Raw genomic sequence first — 10,353 nt, 5'->3', positions numbered from 1 at the left:
CCTGAAAGACTTACTTTATCCATATCATTAAGGTTGGTTCTACTCTGATGAGGCAGCTCTTTCCCAGTCCTATTTTGAGTGCCTTCCAACCCAAGGGGCTCCTCTTCCTAGGTAACTACTAATCTACATTCTGTCTCTACAGTTTGTCTGACTTTTCTTATAGATGGAATTATATAATATAAAGTCTTTTGTGACTGGCTTCTTTAACTTAGCATAATGTTTTCAAGGTTCATCCAAGTTGCAGCATGTATAGTATTCTATTTCAAATTTTTGCATTTTAAATTTATTTTTTTTTATATTTAACAGCTTTCTTGAGATAGAATTCATATCCCACACAAGTTACTCATTTAAAGTGCACAATTCAGTTGTTTTTAGTATATTCACAGATATGTGCAACCATCAATCCACTCCATTTTAGAACATTTTTGTCATCTCAAAAAGAAACCCTGTACCCTTTAGCTGTCACCACCTACCCTCCTACTTCCCCCCTACTCCAGCCCTAGGCAACCACTAACTTATTTTCCTTCTTTATAGTTTGCCCTGCTCTGGATTTTCATATGCATGGAATGACTCACCCTTTCTTCTATCTTTGCACTGGCCTCTTCCAACTACACCTTTTTAAAACAGTCCCTTCATTAAAGTCTTTTCAGTTAAACCATTGTGAGTGGGCCTTCTTTTTCCTGCTAAGACTCTGACTATACCAAAACTTCAAACCAAATTCACTGCCGTAGAATCGATTCCAACTCATAGTGACCCCCTTTGGGTTTCCAAGGCAGTAAATCTTTATGGAATTAGATTGCCCAGCCTTCCTTCCATGGAGTGGCTGGTGAGGTTGAATCACCAACCTTCTGGTTAACAGTCAAATGCATTAAGCACTACACCACCAGAGCTCCTTTCTACATGAGTACCTAAATAATGTGAGTGCCTAAGACTCAACATTTCAGTGGAGGTACTAATAATTATTATTGATTAATAGTTATTAACTATTAGTTAATAGTTTTTCTATTCACTTAAAAAATTATTCAGTTATCTACAACTAACTGACCTAAGAGGTTTTAAAGGGTGATATTCTAGGGGTGGGGTGGGGGACAGTGGGATGCCAGAAGCTATTGGCAATGTTATATGCATTGCATGCAACATGCAGGTAAACCCCCACCAAAAAAATTCACTGCTGTCGAGTTGATTCAACTCATAGCAACTCCTCTTTGGATTTCTGAGGCAGTATCTCTATGAAAGTAAATTGCTCAATCTTCCTTCCAAGGAATGGCTGGTGGGTTTGAACCACCAGCCTTCTGGTTAGCAGTCAAATGCCTTAGGCATTATGCCAGCAGAGCTGTCATGGCACCCATGAGTTGGGGTGAAAGCTTTTAATACAAATATAAAACAAGCAAATTAAGTTTAAGTTATTTTCAAGTAAAATACAATTATGTTGTGATAAGTGTTTTTCCTAATTTCCTTAATATAAAAAGAGCCTTTGAAATCAGGAACATGTGTGTCTTCAGCTGGGTTCTCTAGAGAAGCAAAACCAGTGTGGCTTATAGATGTATATATAAAGAGAGATTTATCTCAAAGAAATGGCTCCTGTGGTTGTTGTTGTTGTTGTTATATGCCATGGAGTCAGACTTGACTCATAGCGAACCCTCCTTGGGTTTCCGAGGCAGTATCACTACTGAAGTAGATTGCCCCATCTTCCTTCCGAGGAGTGGCTGGTGGGTTTGAACTGCCAGCCTTCTGGTAGCAGTCAAGTGGCTTTGGCACTACGCTACATGATTGTAGAGGCTGGCAAGTCCCAAGTCAATCCATTCCCGTGTCTTTAAGTGTTTCAGTGGAATTTGTAAGTGACTCTAAACAGGTGAATACAGTTCTAATTTAGCCTTATATTAGTGCAAGAGAAGACTCCAAGCCTTTTCAATTATTTAAAAGATAGAAATGCAATAAGTGAAGATGATTATTTTGGGTTTTTTTTTTTCTTTCTTTTTTCTTCCCACTTCCTACCAGCACCACTTCCCTTTGTCCCTCTTTCCCATCCCCTCCCGCTTCCTAGCTCTATCCCTGGGCAGATGCTTCCCTCTTGATCTCATATGATTGCTTGTTCTGAGTGCATATCCCCCTGGTATCACTGTTCACGTCATAGGTCTTTTATTTGGCTGAAAGTTGAGTCATAGGGGGTTGAGTTCAGTTCTCCACTTGAAGAGTGTCTAAGGGCCATAATCTCAGGGGTTTCACCAGTCTTCATCAGACCAGTAAGGCTGGTCTTTTTTTTTTCTCCCGATTTTGAGTTTTCTTCCACATTTTTCTCCCACTCTATTCAGCACCTCCTATTGTGATCTCTTTCAGAAAGGTCAGCAGGAGTAGCTGGGCACTAATTTGTCCTTCTGGTCTCAGGATAGTGAAAGCTGGGATTCATGTGGTCTGTTAGTCCTTTGGACAAATTGTTTCCTTGTGTCTTTGATTTCCTTCACTCTTCTTTGCTCCAGATGGGAAGAGACCAATAGTTGCACCTTAGATGACTGCTCACAAGCTTTTAAGATCCCAGTCACTCACTACTTACCAAAATAGGATATAGAACATTGTCTTTGTGAACTCAGTTATGCCAATCAACCTTTGTTAGTGTAGAGGAATCCAACTGATTTTGTATGTTCACCTTGTACCCTACCATTTTCCAGAATCCTTCTATTAGTTCAAGAAGTTTTCTTGTTGAGTCCTATGTATAGGGTCATATCATCTACAAATAGAGATAGTTTTACTTTTTCTTTGGCAATTTGGATGCATTTTATCTCCCTTTCTTGCCTTATTGCTCTGGTTAGGATGTCTAATACAAAATTTAATAGGAGTGGTGATAAAGGACCTCCTTGTCTGGTTCCTGTTCACAAGGCAAATGTTTTCACTCTCTCTCCAATAAGGAGCTCTGGTAGTGTAGTGCCTAAGGCACTTGACTGCTAACCAGAAGGCTGGCGGTTCAAACCCACCAGCCACTCCTTGGAAGGAAGGTTGGGCAATCTACTTCTATAGTGATACTGCCTCAGAAACCCAAGGAGGGGTCGCTATGAGTCAGGGGCGACTCGATAGCACATAACAACAACAACAACTCCATTGAGTAAATGTTGGCCATTGGATTTGTATATATGCCCTTAATTATGTTGAGGAATTTCTTTTCATTCTTACTTTGACCATTCTTATCAAGAATGGGTGTCAGAAAGTGAAGATGATTGTGATGAAAAATTTGTTTTGAGTGAAGTTTGATTCAATTGTTTCAAAATAAGTGTAAATTTACATAACAGTAGAAGTCAGGTAGAAGTTCATCTACAAGTCAGATGTTCAGAACCCAGGAACTGCTAGTACTTGACAAAATGTTTATGGGATATATGAATTCAAAATAGATGGAATAAATTACAATTAATCAAATGTATTTATGGATGGCAACGGGTTGCTAAGTAAAGCAACCTAGAATACATACTATTCAAAATAAGGTGGGTTCCACCTGGAGCAGCAGAGGAGGAAGACTCAGGAATCAGAGAAGAAATTGGACTGCAGGTCTAACTGCCTTCATGAACTACTACTGCCTACTTTGCCATGAGGCCAGAGGAACAGATAGTGCCTGACTACTATTACTAAACATTTTGATCAAGAACTCAATAGGTGAATCTTGATTAAAAGGAGGAAAAATAAGCAATAGAATTTAAATTTTTATGGAATCAGACTTATTTGGCCCATTGAAACTGGATAAAGCCCCTGATCTATTGCCCTGAGAAAAATATTTAAATCTGGAACTGAAACTCTCCCCTGATGTCATCATTAAATTAGAATTTAGTTAAATTAGTAAAGAATGTTTGCATTGAGAAATGTGCTCTATTAAAGAATTTTCTATATGAGATCGAATTGACAAGAGTAAATCTAAAGCATAGATGAGAAGTTTAAACTTTGCCATACAGTTCATTCCGACTCATAACAACTCTATAGAACATAACAGAATTGTCTCATAGGGTTCCCAAGGCTGTACCCTTTACAGAAGCAGACTTCCACATCTTTCTCCCACAGAACAGCTAGTGGGTTCAAACTGCTGATCTTTTTTTTATTTCCTCCGTGGGATTGTTGCCTCTCTGGTACCCTGTGGTCGATTGCTCCAAGGGATGCATTTCCACAGAGTATGTGGCTGTGTCACTCTGAGTGGTTGAGTTGGTCTGCATGTACATCTTGTTAATTATTGGGCTGAGAGCCAGCCCCAGGGAGTGAGTTTTATTCCAGGCCCAGAAAGTATCCCAGGACCACAGTATTGGGGGTCTCACCAAACTCCATCTGACCAGTAATTCTGGTCATTATTGAGTTTTTGGATTTTATTCTATCTTTTTCCTCCCACCCTATTCAAGATCTCCAGATTTGATCCTTTCCTGAGTGCTTGGCATTTATAGCCCAACATCATCTAGTTCTTCTGGGGCCATCATGTCCTAAGGCTGATTGCTTTCAAATGCCCTTGTTTTTTTTTTTTTTTTTTACTCTTCTTCCCTTCTGATGGTAGGAGACCATTAGCTGCATCTTACAATGGCTGCTTGAAAGCTTTTAAGACCTCAGTAGCTACTACACACTAATGTAGGATGAGGAACAAGACTTTTACATATTTTGTTGTGCCAATTGAGTCTGGTGCCCCCCAATACTATAGTCCTGAGTTGGTAGATCCATTGGATCTCTCTCCCACAGTGTCTGGCTGTCTGTGAGCAAAACGTTGACCTTTCAATTAGCAACTATGTCTTTCCTTACTGCGCCACCAAGGTTCTTTGATGAGAAGTTTAGGGGGTAAAACTAAGTCAACAGTGATGAAACAATATGGAAAGAGATGGCAAGGACAATGACACAATGTGAAGGATATAGCTATGCCATTGAACTGTGTATGTAGAAATTGTTCAATGGGTGTGTGTTCTGCTGTGTATATCTTCACCAAAAATAAAATTTTAAAAGTAAGATGACTTCTTTCTTTCAAGTTTAATCAGAAGAAAAGTATAGTAAATGAAATTAGATCAGAGAGAGAGAGTTAAAAAACAATAGACGAGATTAATTCATGAGAACCAGCTGGATAAAGGCGAGGGCAGGGAGGAATGAAGAATCTCAGGCTGGGATGTTGTTGTTGTTATGTGCCGTTGAGTCAGACCCAACTCATAGCAACCCCTCCTTGGGTTTCTGAGGCAGTATCACTAAGGAAGTAGATTGCCCCATCTTCCTTCCGAGGAGTGGCTGGCGGGTTTGAACCACCAGCCTTCTGGTTAGCAGTCAAGTGCCTTAGGCACTACACTACCAGAGCTCCCCAGGCTGGGATAGCAGAGAATATAATATAAAGAGATTAAATTTAAAGCATAGGATTGTAAAGGCACAAAATAAAGTAAAAAAATGGTTTAAAATAGTAATAGACAATTACTTCCTTCTGAATCTTTAAGCATTTGATTCAACTGCTGAATGTAGACAAAGAAGTCATCAAAACTTAATTGACGATGATATTGTTAGGAACTCTGGTGGCATAGTGCCTAAGGCATTTGACTGCTAACCAGAAGGCTGGCGGTATTGTTGTTGTTGTTGTTGTTGTTTGCCGTCGAGTCCGCCCTGACTCATAGCGACCCCTCCTTGGGTTTCCGAGGCAGTATCACTACGGAAGTAGGATTGCCCAACCTTCCTTCCGAGGAGTGGCTGGTGGGTTTAAACCGCCAGCCTTCTGGTGAGCAGTCAAGTGCCTTAGGCACTATGCTACCAGAGCTCCTGGCGGTATTGTTAAGATGTAATAAATGAGTTAATCACATATGGAGTCCTTTCATTAATGATATTAGTATAAATGCAAGGTATTATTTCATGTTGAATATATAGAATATATATATATATATATATATATATATATATATATATATATATATATATGTATGTTCTATACTTTGATGACCACTTTATTATTAGATAAATCCTTCACTCTCTACATAGCCTGTATTTACTCAGCTTCTGTTCTTCTCTCTCAGTACTCTCCTTGTCCCCATCTCCACCCCCAGTTTCTGTTGGACCCTTTGTCTCCCTTCCCATGCCTATCTTATTCCCACCATCCCTTGCATTTAGTTCATCTTCTGCATTTAGGATTGGCTCTTTTGAAACAGTCAATCTACCTCCTACATTAAAACACTACTTAAACACCCTGCAGAGACAGGATTGGGGCTGATGCTACTTTAAGCCTCAGCCCATCTGCCAGACAGATGATTCAATAAAACTTAATTTTTTTCTAACAATTTAGTTCTGTTCCTCTCGACATCCAACACCTAACATTTATGAAAACACACAACCAAGATTAAGAGAGTTGAAGAGAGTAAGGAAGAGGCAAAGTTTTTATCCTATTATTACTCAACTTTTATGCTTCTTTAAGAAGTGTAAACATCCCTGACCATATTTAACTATAAATAAGTTGTAAAGAAGATTTAGATAGTATTTATAGCATGTTTGAGGTCCTTGACTGTTGTTGTTGTTAGGTGCTGTCAAGTCATTTATAACTCATAGCGACCCCATGCACAGCAGAACAAAACACCGCCCGATCCCTCACCAGCTCTATGATCCTTCCTATACTGGAACCCATTGTCACAGTCACCGTATCAATCCATCTCGTCAAAGCCCTTCCCCTCTTTCATCGACCCTCCACCTTACCAAGCATGACATCCTTCTCCAGAGAATGGTCCTCTCTGACAACATGACCAAAGTAGGTGAGATGAAGTCTGGCCATTCTCGCTTCCAAGGAGCATCGCGGCTGCACTTCCTCCAGGAGAGATCTGTTACTTATTTTAGCAGTCCATGGTATTTTCAGCATTCTTTACCAGCACCACAACTCAAAAGCATCAACTCTTCTTTGGTCTTCCTTATTCATTGTCCAGCTCTCACATGCATACGAGGCAACTTGAACTATTATGGCCCGTGTCAGGCACACCTTAGTCCTCAAGGAGACATCCTTGCTTCTCAGCACTTGAAACAGTTCCTTCATGGTTGACTTTCCCAGTGCTACACATTGTCTAATGTCCTGACTGCTGCTTCCATTGGCATCAATTGTAGAATGTGAATTGTTTGACAACCTCAATCTTTTCTCCATTTATCGTGATGCTGCTTATTGATCCAGTTGTGAAGATTTTTGTTTTCTTTATATTGAAATGTAATCCATACTACAGACTATTCTTCAATCTTCATCAGTAAGTGCCTCAAGTCATCCTCACTTTCAGCAAGCAAAGTTGTATTGTCTGCATATCTCAGGTTGTTAATGAGTCTTCCTCCAATCCTGATGCCACGTTTTTCTTCATATAGTCCAGCTTCCTGGATTATTTGCTCAGCATATAGATTGAATAAGTATGGGGAAAGGATACAACCCTGACACACTCTCTTCTTGATTTTAAACCATGTAGTGTTCCCTTGTTCCATTTGAACAACAGCCTTCTGGTCAAGGTACAGGTTCCTCATGAGTACAATCAAGTGTTCGGGAATTCCCATTTTTCTCAATGTTATCCATAATTTGTCATGATCCACACAATCAAATACCTTTGCATAATCAATAAAACACAAGTAAACATCTTTCTGGTATTCTTTGCCTTGAGCCAAGATCCATCTGACAGCAGCTACAATATCCCTTGTTCCACATCCTCTTCTGAATCTAGCTTGCACCTCTAGAAGTTCTCTGTCAATATGCTGCTGCAACCATTTTTTAATTATTTTCAGTAAGATCTTACTTGCATGTGATATTAATGATATTGTTCGATAATTTCCACATTTTGTCCTTTCCCTGCCTTCCCGCCTCACTGCTTTTGGGGCATGACCTGGGTTCCCTTTCCTCACCTGGGTCCCTGCAGCTGACTCCTCCAGTGCTTGACTGGGTACTTTCATATCAAAAGTACAGCACTGCACAATTGTTACTATTGCTGTTATGTGCCGTTGAGTCAGCGACAACTCATAGCAACCCTATGTACAACAGAACAAAACACTGCCCAGTCATGCCATTCTCACAACCCTTGCTATTCTTGAGCCCATCGTTACAGCCACTGTGTCACTCCATCTCATTGCAAGTCATCCCCTTCTTCACTGGCCCTCCACTTTACCAAGCATAATATCTTTCTCCAGGGAATTGTTCCTTCTGACAACATGACCAAAGTGATGAGATGAAGTTTGGTCATTCTCACTTCCAAGGAGCATTCTGGCTGCACTTCTTCCAGAACAGATTTATTCGTTCTTCTGGCAGAATATTTTCAGTATTTTTCACCAACAGCACACTTCAAAGGCATCAACTCTTTTTTGCCGTCCCTTATTCATTGTCCAGCTTTCACATGCATATTGTTGTTATGTGCTGTCGAGTCGGACGCTACTCATAGTGACCCCTCCTTGGGTTTCCAAGGCAGTATCACTACGGAAGTAGATTGCCTCATCTTCCTTCCAAGGAGTGGCTGGTAGGTTTGAACCTCCAGCCTTCTGGTTGGCAGTCAAATTCCTTAGGCACTATGCTACCATGCATATTAGGCTATTGAAAATACCATGGCTTGGGTCAGACACACCTTAGTTTTCAAAGTGACATCTTTAGTTCCTAACACTTTAAAGAGATCTTTTGCTGCAGATTTTCCCAGTATAATATGACATCTGATTTCCTGACTATTGCTTCCATGGGTGTTAAATGTGGATCCAAGTAAAATGAGTTTGTTGACAACTTCAACTTTTTCTCTGTTTATCATGATGTTACTGGTTGTGAGGATTTTTGTTTTCTTTATGTTAAGGTATAATCCATACTGAAGAATGTAGGCTTTGATCTTCATCAGTAAATCATTTTCACTTTCAGCAAGCAAGATTATGTCATCTGCATATGGCAGGTTGTTACTGACTCTTCGTCCAATCCTGATGTCTTATTCTTCATACATCCAAGCTGCTCAAATTATTGGCTCAGCAAACAGATTAAGTATGATGAAAAGATACAACCCTGGCACACACACTTCCTAGTTATAAACCATGAAGCATCTCCTTATTCTGTTCAACTGACAGCCTCTTAGTCTATGTACACATTCTTCATGAGAATGATTAAGTGTTCTGAAATTCCCGTTCTCCTCAATGTTATCCATAATTTGTTGTGATCCACACAGTCAAATGCCTTTGCATAGTCAATAAAACACAGGTAGACATCTTTCTGGTATTCTTTGCTTTTAGACAAGATCTATCTGACATCAGCAATAATATTCTTCATTCATTCCACATCTTCCTCTGAATCCAGCTTGCATTTCTGGAAGTGCTCTGGCAATATACTGCTGCAACTGGTTTTGAATTTTCTTCAGCAAATTTTACTTATGTGTGATATTAGTAATTTTGCCTGATAATTTCCACATTTTGTTGGATCACCTTTCTTTGTAATGGGCATAAATATCTATCTCTTCCAGTCAGTTGGCCAGGTAGCTGTCCTCCAAAATTTTTTTGGCATAAATGAGTAAGCACCTCCCATGCTGCATCCATTTATTGAAACATCTCCAATTAGTTTTCTGTCAATTCTGGGAACCTTGCTTTTTGCCAACTCCCTCAGTGCAGCTTGGACTTTTTCCTTCAAAACCATTGGTTCTTAATCTTGGGGGACTTCCAGCAAGATGACAGATTAGGCAGAAAGACTGCATAGACCCTCTTCAACAAAGAAAAGGGAAACCAATTAACGCAGACACAGAAGATAATCTTGGACCCTTGAGCCTTGAAGGGAAGGATATAGAAGTGGACTAAACCCCAAATAGGAAAAGAATTTGCGTGGAAATACGAAAAAAGGAGACAGACAGAGCTGTGGTCTGGCAGCGATCCTGAGCGATCCTGACGGCACAGACAGCTTGGAGATTCCCTAGTGGTGGTAGGACCTAAGAATTAACCTAAAAATCACCCTTCTAGCCAGGGACTGCAAGGAGCACTGTGCACAGTGGCTGGGGAACAAATGAAGAAGGTGAAGAGAAAGGTGGGCTGAATTGTGGACGTTTGCCAGTCCAGAGGATGCTGCCATTTTGAAGGTTTAAAAAGCAACTTGACTATTTTCGATATTTAAAGAGACAGCACTCTCGCAGATTCCTGGTGCTTAAGAACACGTTCTGTTTTCCAGCAACCCCAAGGACACTTGGGACCTGCAAGACTGAAAAGGTACAACATTCTTGCTACTCTTATACCCAACACCCGCTTGGTGAAAGGAGGTGTGGCCATCCCCCACTCCCACCTACCTTCTGGGCCTACAGTAACTCCAACACAGTCTGTGTGCTCAGACGGACCCTGGGTGCCCTGCCCTGTACTCCACTGATTTTTTTTTTCTCTTTTTTTATTTTAATATTTTTCTTTTTCACTTTCTTTTTTTTTTTT

Source organism: Orycteropus afer, unplaced genomic scaffold, assembly GCF_000298275.1.
Source record: "Orycteropus afer afer isolate SDZICR_OR568_19922 unplaced genomic scaffold, OryAfe1.0 scaffold00071, whole genome shotgun sequence".
NCBI lineage: Eukaryota > Metazoa > Chordata > Mammalia > Tubulidentata > Orycteropodidae > Orycteropus > Orycteropus afer.
This window is presented reverse-complemented; position numbering follows the sequence as displayed.